The following is a 12,026-nucleotide window of genomic DNA, read 5'->3' on the forward strand; positions in this document are numbered from 1 at the left end:
TGGGGACTGAGGTTTCCTTAGAACCTCAATCAATTTTATCATGTCCTCTTCATCAAATTGAATTATTGATCTTTATTTCTTATCATCTCTTTTTGCAACCATCTTGGGATCTACTCCACCAAAGGCCTACCTCTCAAGAATGAAGGAGTTTGCTCTGCTACCCCTTTTCCATTATCATTCCTTTCCAAGGTTTTCTCCCTATGTGATAGCTCTCCCTCTATAGTCTCTATTTCAGTGGAGCCCATAGTTCTTACCTCTATGTCTTGGGAGGCTTGCTAAGGATATTCAACCATTTTTCATTCTCTAAACACTTCATTCATTGATACTTGCTATGGCTCTTCCTCCATACTTGGTGGTAGAGGAGTAGTAGAGCCTTTATCTACAACAACTGTGAGTTGCAATGGGGATGAATGAGTTATCTTAGGACCTTGTGACTTTGGTGGCATTTGAGTCCAACCTTCCTATTGGGGTTCATTAGTTGGTGTATCTAGGATCTTATCCCCAACTAATTTAGTTCCTATGAGCATGAAATAAAAATATGACATCCTAAATATATTACTGCCCTCTACATCCTACTCATCAATCCATTGTCACATTTCATTTTTTGATGTGGTCATCTGCAGAGGTTCTTCTAGGATTGGTGGTGGTAGTGTAGTAGAACATATCCTTTTCTATTCCATGGATCTTGCTAGCCAAGTCCTCCTACTCAAAGGTACATTTTCTTGTTCATTTTCATCCTCCTCCTCTTCTTCTTCTTTAGGAATAGGTTCCAGAATGGATGGGAAAGGAACTGCTTTCCTGATTACCCTTTGCCTCTTCTTGACTGGAGTCTTGATCTTTCTTCCCTTTTTAGGAATACAATGGGATGCTTATTTTATTTGCTAAGCTGGAGAGACCTATTGAATCTCAACTTCTATCTCCATTTGGGTGGGTGCAATAGTTGGTGGCAGTTAAGGGTCAACCTAGACTTGTGATGCCCCCATATCCTTTGGTACTTGTATATTAATTTATGCTTGTTGTGTAGGTGCTGGGATTTCACCCTCTTCTAGTTCAACTCTTGGAGGGGAACTTATTTTCCTCTTCCCTTAGCATCCACCCTTTTGAGCTTGATAATAACCCACTAGCCTATCAAGTTGATGCATAACTTTTGGTCTTACTGGTGATTGAGCTACAAAGGTAGAGATCGTGACTTTCTTCCCTCTACCTTTGGCTAGGTAGGCTTGTGCATGGAAGATAATTGTTTTAGGAATTAGATCAAGCTTAAATACTTTCTTGATCCAATCTTGCATCATTTTAATGATATGCCTCACCCTATGGTTGATATCTAAATTTTTCTCCCTATCAACCTTAGCACTCATAATAGGCCTATCACCTATCTTATCCCTATTGAATAGAGGATCTAACAACTTCTCAGTATCTTGTTGCCATATCTTCAAGGGAATTTTTATCTTCAGGGCCTTCTCTGCCAAGTACAAAGTCATCCTACAATAATCCCTTATTCAAACATCATAGTCATTTGTAGCATTCATCTAGTGATCCTCGATGGCTTCTTCATGCTGAAATGTTTTTCCCGCCAAAGTTTGCACTCTCCTGATGCTATCAAAACATGGCCATGGAGAATTGTACTCTTCTAGGGGATACTGATCCTATTCACACATAAAAGAGGAGATATCTTGCCTCCGATCTACTTGAAGAGGTCCTATAACCAATGGCTAGGTCCAACATTTTTTATGTTGCTTTCTCACTCTATCACAGGCAGACATGATTTGTCGAGAGATCTCCAAGACAACAAGTCTATCACAAGGATACCTCGAGAGTTTCTTTGGGTTAATAGTGGTACCAACTACCCTTAGATATGTGAATGTTTTGAATTGAATATAGTGCACTCTGAGTACTTATATTTGCACCATTGCATCATCTAATAACCTCTTTACATAATCCCCTTCTATGAATTAGATTATCAAAAATGTGAATGCATCATTCAAAATTCTTAACTCTTTGCTCTGCTCCAAGAGCTTCTTCTTCACCAACTAAGGGTACACAATGTATGGCCATGTGTTAGGATCCTTCATGCTACCTCTTTTGTACAACCCTGGATAATCTATTTTCCTTGTAGCTAACAAGTATACCAAATATGAGGTCATATAAAATTTCCTTTTGTTCTTAGCTACAACCAAGTTAGGTGTGCTAGTGCACACCTAAAATTTGTAAACATTTCACACTTTGTGTTGGTTTTCTTGTTCTTTCATTTTATGCTTTTTGATTATTTTAACAATTTGGGTGTGCACTAGTGCATCTGGATAGGTGCACTCATGCACACCCAAATTGAGTATAAGTTCTTTTATTTAAAAAAAAACCCAATGCACACCTAGTTGGGCATGCTAATGCACACCCAATTTGGGTTGGTCCTTTGTGAAATTTTTTTAAAGTGTCTTAGGGGGTGTGGATTAGTGCACTCAGCTAGGTGCATTGCTACACACCCCCTTACTGAAGAATTTGTGTGTGCTTATTTTTTGCAAGGTTTTGTAGAGCGGAGGAGGAGGTGGACCTCATGAGAAGCGTAAGTGTGGATGAAGACTGGTGTGGGTGAGGAGATGGAGCAAACTTGTCTAGAAACACAACTATAGTTAATGAACAATGTGGAGGAAAGTGAGAGTTTGAAAATGAAAAGAGTAGTAAGGAGATAGAGGGGAGTGAGAGTTATATAGACCCTCCTCCTCAAAACCTGTAGAGCTCCAAACCTATGCAGTTGTGGAGGCACACATAAAAAAGATTCTTCCTCCCTTTTGGTGCATCAATGCACCTAGATAGGTGCACTAGTGGACCTTTTTTCTTTGTAAAAAGGCCTTCTTGTGATTAAAATTTAACTTTCAAACAAATGAGCTACCTAGGTGAGACTGAATTGTGAACTTAGGGGACTAGGATAGACTCCAAAATGGCTTAGAGTCTAGACTAGAACTTTGAGAAGTCCAAAAAATAAAGTAGGGGGTCCCAATTTTTGCTAGGAAACAGGGCATGCATTGTGGGACCACAACAACTAGGTGGTGAAAAAAGTTGGTACAAGCCAAGAAAAAGATTAGTTGGAGCTAAGAAAAGTAAATATTCAATGTATGCCAAGTGAAAATAATGTAAGTTGAGTAAAGTTAAGTTGGTACTAAACATTAGTTAACTGTAGTGCATGCAAAGTGAATTGTTAATGGATTCCAAACAACATAGTGTGTGCCTAGCACAAGAAATTAGTAAATTTTGAGTCACAACATTATGAGAAAGATCGTAAATTTGATGAATCTAAGCTAACGAGATTGATTTCTTGGATTGTGTAAACTATATGGAAGATAAGCTTGATGAGCTGGTGGTACAAAATTCAAGGTAAACCATTTTGAGTTGAATTCAAGAAGGATTGAGAAGGATTTTTTTAGAGGGAGCTGAAATAAAATGATGGTTAGATTCAATTAATCCTACCTAACCCTAGAATGAATGATTGAGATGAAGTGAAAAAAGATCTAGATTATCATAAGGGAATAAAAGACATGAAGAAAAGGTTGGAGATAGTTGGAATGTGTGAAAAACCAAGGTAGGAAAAGAGGCTAGGCTATTGCTTCATATGGAGGTCAACTATAGAGTCGGAAAATGGCATTCAAAGTAGAAAGACTTATGAGGATGAATTCTTGAAGGGTGAACAAGTTATCAAAGTTGAAGTGAATGAAGCCAAGTAGAATGGAGGACTAAATCGAGATCTACAATCTACAAGTGAGTTGTATTTTATTAGCAAATCAAGCCTTACTATTACTCTTGTGTGCTGGAAAAATGTAAAAATTGCTGGAATCCAAAGGAATCAAGCTAATTCAAAAGAAATTCACAAAAGTGACCAACAAACCAAAATTCCAACCACCTCTAATACTCAACAAGGGCAGCTATGTGTAGCCATTGTTGGTGTATCTTTGATGGAGGGTATGCTTGGTATGCTCTCACAAACACAACAATAAGTAAATCCCTTGTGTGGAAGTGCAAATGTGAATGTGAGTGCAAAATAAATGTGCAATATGATCCTAGACTATATGAAAAGATGAATACATTCAAGATATGACTATGGAGGAAGTCACACTCAAAGGTACTCTATGATGCAACGAACATGAAATGACGAAAACTATCTATGAATGCAAGCTAATAACTAGAATGAAAACTAAAACTAGAAGTGAATGTGTAAACTAAATATGAATGCACAACAAAAACTAAAATGCAATACAAAATGTAAACCTTACCAACTAACCAATCACCAAGATGCAGCCTATGAACTCCATATGGAAATGTACCTATAATGCAAGCTCTCAATGTGGTGATTCCAAACTCAAAGCGACAACGTGTCAATGCAATCCAATAATCCTCTCTCTGTGCAATGCTTGAGACAAGGCTTTTATTTAAAGACTCTCAGGAAACATCTAGAGGGTGTCTAGAAGATAAGGATAAGGATAAGGATTAACGATTAAGCATCTTATCTCCTTATCTCATATCCTTGGTTAGGAGGATAAAATGATGAGGTGGCACATGTGTGTAGAAAGTTCTCAAGTTGTAGACACCATGTGCTTAAAAAGAAATGCAAACCCTTATGATGACAACTCATAAGAGTACACGTACTGTTAGGCTCATAGATTAGGATAAAAATTAAATTAAATAAAATTTAATTTAATTTAGGTCTAGAAGAAATTAATAGGATATGGAAGATTTTAAATAAATAAAATTTATTTAAAAAAGAATATGTGGAGAATCATGTGTTAATTTAAATTAACACATTAGAGCTAGGAAGTATTTAAATTAAATTTAAATACTTGGGCAAAAATGAACTCATTTAATTAAAATAATTTTAATTAAATAAGCATTTAATTAAAATAATTTTAATTAAATAAGCATTTAATTAAAATAATTTTAATTAAATAAGTAGAGGAATGTGACTAGTATTAATTAAATTAATAAAGTCATTCAGGACAATTTTTAGTGTATACATTTTGCCCCTCTTTGATGTGATGTCAGGATGACATCATATCAAAGAAAATAAAATGCAGGTTGCCCCAGAGAAGGAAGGAGAATCCTGATGCCCCTTCACGAAAATTGTGCAAAAAATACAAATTTGGGCAATTTTCATGAAAAGGTTTTGGAACAGAAAGAAGGGAAAGAAATAAATTTAAAAAAAAGGATAAAATATGGAGAAATCATGAGATAGACACGGCTCAGAGCGGAGAAGGGCACAAACAGGGTCCACGGGGTCTACATAAGCCTCCAATGGACCCATAGGAAGGTCATTATCACACCATGAGAAGAGCATCTAGAGCAGCTATGGACCCGATTGAGAGATTGCAGCTTGGTGAGTGCATTCGGGAGCACTAGAGACCAGCCGCGATGGGGGCATTGGTGAGTCATCTGGTCCTTCTGGTAATTTGATAGGTAGATTAGGTTAAAAGCATTTATGATGCCCTAAATGTGGTGAAAACCGATCCCAGGAAGAGACGACAGTCTCCACCTTGTCATCTACGCAGACGATAAAGAAGGGATACCGGCGCCTGCAGAGATGACAAGGAACATCCTGTCATCTGCACAGACACAAAGGCTGTGATAAGACCCACGAAGATGACAAACCATAGTCTGTCGTTTGCGCGCTAGGTAAGTGACCTCAGAGACGACAGACCTTAGGCTGTCGTCTGTGCGAGCAGAGTGGAGACGAAAGATAGGCTTCGCGTAAGCGCAAACCAACGTCTCCTTGGATTGGCGTCTACGCTGATCAGCATCTTCGTAGATCAACATCTTCATCGGACGCAACATACATGAGAAATGGCGAGCATGAAATGCCCCATTCTGGAAATGAAATGACTGACTTACTGCATGTCCATGCTATAGGAGGGCACGGTGCTGTTTAGGTCACGGGAGCACTATCCACCGACCATGGTGATATAGGAGAGACTTACAGACGCTGACTGGGGACACGTTCGGCTGTGTGGACTGGAGCATGTCGACGAATGGTCAAACTTGAGAGCGCACACAACACAGCTATCGGCTCTCATAGAGCAATGGCATACGCCTACAGGGAGCTTCCATCTACTGATAGGGGAGGCTACCATCACTCTCCTAGATGTATGGCGGATCTTGAGAGTGCCTATTAGAGGCACCTATCCAGAGTATGTAGTTGAGGGAGCTGATCCCTTCTTGAGAGAGTGTTTTGGTAGGCGACGACAAAGACTACCAGTACAACGATCTTGGTTATCCTGGCGGGGAGCCTTAGAGCAGAGACTACTGAGACTGGTGGTATATCTAGCCTCTTTGATATGGTGGATGCTACTAGATCATGCAGGACATGGGTGGCCTATTGGTTGGGCACGGGTGTTGAGCACCCTATTACAGGAGGACAGTGAGGTCTACTGCTGGGGACAGACCATCCTAGCAGAGTTATATCATGATCTACACATGTGCGCATATCAAACACAGCACACTATGGGACCAGGACTGACACTATTGATGGTTTGGTCTTGGGAGCACATCGGGGTTACTCGACCCATCACACGGAGAGAGACCAGGCAGCCTAGAGAGCCATACGCATGCAGATATCAACCTCCTATCCAGTATACATCGACAGAGTCAGTGGGATTCTGGCGCAGGTGCCTAGATGAGATCATCATGTTTGACTGGACTCCTTATGATGGAGTGGAGCACTGGGGGAGAGTATAGGCAGCAGGGGGTGAGGATGATACAGAGGATCAGATGTATCTCCCATTTACTCAGACCAATTGCTGGATTATTGGTCGATCCGCGCACATGATCATGCGATATATGCCTTCTTGGGTGCGACGGTAGTTTGGGCGTAGCCAGGATGTGGTTCCAGATAGATTCTTGTATCCTGTGGTGACCCGTGAGTATGGTCGGATGTGGGGTCGGGGGACGACACTGCGATTTTCCCGAGTATCATGGTTACCACTGGATAGAGTGCCATGGGTGCATGGTCAGGACAGGGGCGATACTGGTATGACAGCGACATATGCACAGTGGTGGGCAGCACACCAGCCAGTCAGACTGACAGTGCCTGGAGTAGTTCCACCAACAGAGCAGGTACGGGGAGAGGGAGATGGTGCAGGAGATGGGGGACAGGCTGCTATGGTAGCAGTGCCAGTTCAGGGAGCACAACAGGGACCACATGGTCGCAGGGCAGTTGCTAGGAGGGGTGCCGTAGCAGTACAGGTGCCACCACAGAGGGGACCTCAGATACAGGCACAGGTACCACCACAGAGGGGCCCTGAGGTGCAGGCACAGGCACAGGCACAGGTACCACCACAGGCACCTCCACAAAGATAGGTACCGAGAAAGGAGCCGGACATAGTCAGGGCTGAGCGGGATAGTCTATGGGTAGAGGTTGCCAGGCTACAGGTAGAGGTACAGCTGCAGAGAGTCAGAGCAGATAGCACACAGGAGGCATTAGCAACCTTACGGGCATGAGTGGATGTAGGGGATTTTGCGGGTATGGCTATGCATGATGACGCTAAGGAGTGAGTGAGGTTACAAGGAGAGGTGGCTACCTTGCATGCCGAGCGAGCGACATATCAGGCTCAGGTCGATGAGTATCGCAGGCAGCGAGATATAGCGAGGTAGATGGTTACACTGGGGGCCAGCATGACAGTGATGCAGGAGGCCATCTCAGCCAGGCGATCTGAGGCACGGGCAGTACGAGAGGCAGCCTATTACAAGTCACTCTACCATGATGCCATACCTACCGACTAGTGGCAGCCTGATTTTGAGAGAGGGGCTAGTTCCTAGACCACGGGTGGCAGAGCCAGATTAGAGCAGTTAGTAGGGTAGAGCCGACCACCTCGAGGGGGTGACACAGGAGGAGTAGGACCCTCATAGCATGGCTCCTGGATTTTGTATAGAGATCCGAGATTTTGATAGATAGATGCAGATGATGCATTTGTACTATATGATTCTATATGTATTTGGACTGTACAAACATTGATTCTTTTGTGATATATATACATGACATGAGTTGATGATTCTATATGTGTATGAGTGTTTATGATGCATGTGTATAGTTTTTATGTGATGCTTATGAGACTGACGTTTATGATGCAGGATGTGATGTATCTTTTCTATTTACTATATGATGCTTAACATGTGTGATGCAGATTGGCTGGCGATTATGAAACTTATGCATCATGATATGTATGTGCCCCTAAATGTAATGCTAATGCTAAAATAAACTGGACTATCTAATGAGCACTAAGAAACTTAATTTGATGAATAAATTAATGCAATCTATACTGAAATATAACTTAAAAGGATGAAAAATAAACACTCCATCTAAAGATGCAACCTAATGAATATCTGTCAAAATCATCGCCCATAAAGATCCAGGAGCATAGCATAGGAGTAGGACATAAATAGAACCTTGTCTCAAGCACGACTCGAATGCAACCCTATACTACATGGACCCTAACTAAGTGAAAACAAGGGATTCTGTTGTGTTTATGTGGAGAGCACACCATTATTTTTATTTTGCAAAAGAGTACATACATTATATGCTATAGAAGCATAAATGTTAAAAGATCCTTTGCGTAATTGCCTCCATTGCGGCAGACATTAATATCCGAGACAGACACACAGTAAAACCATAAAAGACATAAAGAAAATATGACAAACCAAACAAAAGAGACCTCATGACCAAGTAGTCATTTATCTCACAGTTCCTGCCAAGAGCCTTAAGTCTAGAAAAGTGAAAGTCCCCATATCGCCTACAGGAAGGACTTAACCTACAGGGAAATGTTGAATCAAGTATTTTGTGAGAATATGATTATGTGGTTCCGATAGGGGTTTGTAAAATGAACGAACTTCTCGAATCATTAAGCCTCCAAAAGGTGATTTTATGTGTATCCAAGTGTGGTCACTATCGTAAAAGTGTGCAACAGAATATGATTAAACAACCATTTGACAGGAAGGATGCAAGAATAGAGATGAAAAATGAGGCCTCGCAGACAAGAGGTCTTTTGTTGGATTGAGCAACAAGCGAAAGACTAAGTACTACTCTGCACAAAAGGAATAATGAAAGGAATGGTTTGAATAGAAAATGGATTGGCATTTTTATTTTTATTTTTTTTTAATAAATAAATTCTTAATTTTTTTTAATTTTTTTTTTTGGGTTTTTTTAGGACTTTTAAAGACTGTACAAGATCTACCAATGCTCAAGCATAAAAGCGCTCGAGATGCTGAATATTTACAGGTTCAGGGAGCGGATCCCCCTCAGGTGTAGCAATCTGATATGCCCCAAAACCATATTTCACTGTAACAACAAATGGACCTAGCCAATTTGCCTCAAATTTTTCTTTCTTTTCACGGTTCTAGAGGTTCCTCATATTATGTTGTAGCACTAGATCACCCACTTCAAATTCCCTCGGCTGGACCCTCTTATTATATTGTAGTTGGAGGCGATGTTGATACACGCAGAGGTGGGTAAGGGCACGGAGGCGTCTTTCATCAAGGAGTGCCAACTCTTGCAAGTGAGCGACTTGGTATTCTTCATCGGATATGAGGTTTTGTAGAGAGACTCTAAGGGAGGGTAACTCAATCTCAATGGGTAAAATGGCTTCAGAACCATAAACGAGGGAGAATGGAGTGGCTCCTGTGGGGGTGTGAATAGAGGTTCGATAGGCCCAAAGTGCGGGAGCAATCTGGAGGTGCCAATTACGGCCAGCTGCATCAACAGTTTTCTTTAGGATTTTCAGGAGGGTTTTATTTGTGGCTTCAGCTTGGCCATTGCCTTGAGGATAGTATCTGGTGGAGAAATGATGGGTTATTCCAAATTTCTGGCATAACATGGCTACCTCTTGGTTTTTAAATGGGGTTCCATTATCAGAGATAATATCTTGAGGTATACCAAAGCGGCAAATAATATAGTTTAGGATAAATTTAGAAATTTGCTTGCCGGTGATGTAGGTTAAGGGAATGGCTTCAACCCATTTCGTGAAATACTCAGTTGCGGCAATAATATACTTGTGACCATTAGAGGAATTAGGATACACTTGACCAACAAGATCAAATCCCCAGCGGGAAAAGGGCCATGGTGTGATGGTAGGTTGCAAGTCTTGGGCGAGAGCGTGTATCAAATCACCATGCTTTTGACAAGGGATACATCTTTTCACAAAATGATATGCATCTGCTTCCATAGTGGGCCAATAATAACCTATCCTAAGCAGCTTTTTTGCTAACATAAAGCCACTAGAATGGGCACCACAAATTCCTTGGTGAACCTCTTCTAATGCCGTTTTGGCTTCATCTGAATTGAGACATCGGAAGAGGGTTCCATCAAAGTGTTTCCAAAAAAGGGTATCACCTATAATAGTATAGCGAGTGGCTCGGCAAATAAAGGTCTTACTTTGGTTTGGAGTGAGGGTTATGGGAATAGTTTTATGATGTAGATAGGCAAAGATATTGACATACCATGGAGACTCAGGACCAACAATCTCGTACACCACTTCAGAATCATTCTGTTCATAAGCAGGAGTAACAAGATTCTCAACGAGAAACTCGCATTTTGGACTATATTCTGGCATGGCAATCATAGAAGCAATAGTGGCCATGGCATCTTCTACTTTATTGTTAGCCCTTGGAACCTGTTGAAAGACAATTTTTGTAAAGTGTTGCTTAAGATTCTCAACTATTCGGCGGTAGGGCAACAATTTCTCATCTTTGGTGTGATATTCATCAGTCACTTGTTTAATAACTAGTTGTGAGTCTCCAAAGACAAGAAGATTCTTAATATTCCATTTAATGGCCTGACACATTCCTGTCACTAATGCTTCATACTCAGCTATGTTATTTGTGCAAGGGAATGAAATTTTGTAGGACTTAGGAATTAAATCCCCCTGTGGTGTTACAAACAAAACTCCTGCCCCCGACCCCTTTTGTGTAAAGGATCCATCAAAAAATAGTTTCCATGATATACTAGGGGCTACACAATAGGGTGACTGCCTGGAAGAGGTGCTTCAGCTAACTGATCTGCAATTACTTGTCCCTTAATAGCTTTACGATCCTTATACACAATGTCAAATTCACTTAGGATTAAGACCCACTTTGCTGCTCGACCAGTAAGAGCGGCTTTTGACAATAGGTGTTTGAGTGGATCAATTTTGGCAATGAGAAATGTAGTATGATTAAGCATATAATGGCGTAGTTTCTATGTACAAAAGACTACGGCCAAACATGCTTTTTCAATAGGAGTGTAATTCAGCTCATAACCAACTAGTGTTCGACTGAGGTAATATATGGCTTGTTCATTTCCATTATCATCTAATTGTGCCAGGAGTGCTCCTAAGGCAACTGAAGTAGCTGAAATGTACAAGATCAATGGTCATCCTGCTACTAGAGGGACTAAAACTGGAGGATTAGTCAAATATGCTTTAATTTGTTCAAATGCTTTTTGGCACAAGCAATCCCATTGAAACTGATTTCCTTTACGAAGTAAATGTTGAAGGGGATGAACTTTATCAGCTAATTGTGACACAAATCTTCTGATTGATTGTAATCTTCCTTGAAAACTGTGAAGCTCTCTTAATGTGGAAGGAGGAGGCATATCCATGATGGCCTTTACTTTTGCAGGGTCTACTTCAATTCCTCTTCTGGATACAATGTAACCTAATAATTTACTAGATTTGACCCCAAATACACACTTTTTTGGATTAAGGTGCACTTTGTACTTTTCCAATCTTTCAAAAATAGTAGTAAGGACATCAATGTGGGCTTCTCTAGTCTTGGATTTTCCTAAGATTTCATCAACATAGTCCTCCATTATGATGTGTAGAAGATCATGGAATATGGTAGTCATCGTGCGTTGGTATGTGGCACCAACATTTTTCAAACCAAAGGGCATGACTTGATAACAAAAGGTTCCCCAAGGCATGATAAATGCCGTCTTATGTTGATCTTCTTCTGCAATCTTGATTTGGTTATAACCGGAAAACCCATCCATCAAAGAAAACATCTCATGTCCAGCTGTCAAA

Source organism: Cupressus sempervirens, chromosome 8 (genome assembly GCF_028749045.1).
Source record: "Cupressus sempervirens isolate cs-2001-9-10 chromosome 8, ASM2874904v1, whole genome shotgun sequence".
Classification (NCBI taxonomy): domain Eukaryota; kingdom Viridiplantae; phylum Streptophyta; class Pinopsida; order Cupressales; family Cupressaceae; genus Cupressus; species Cupressus sempervirens.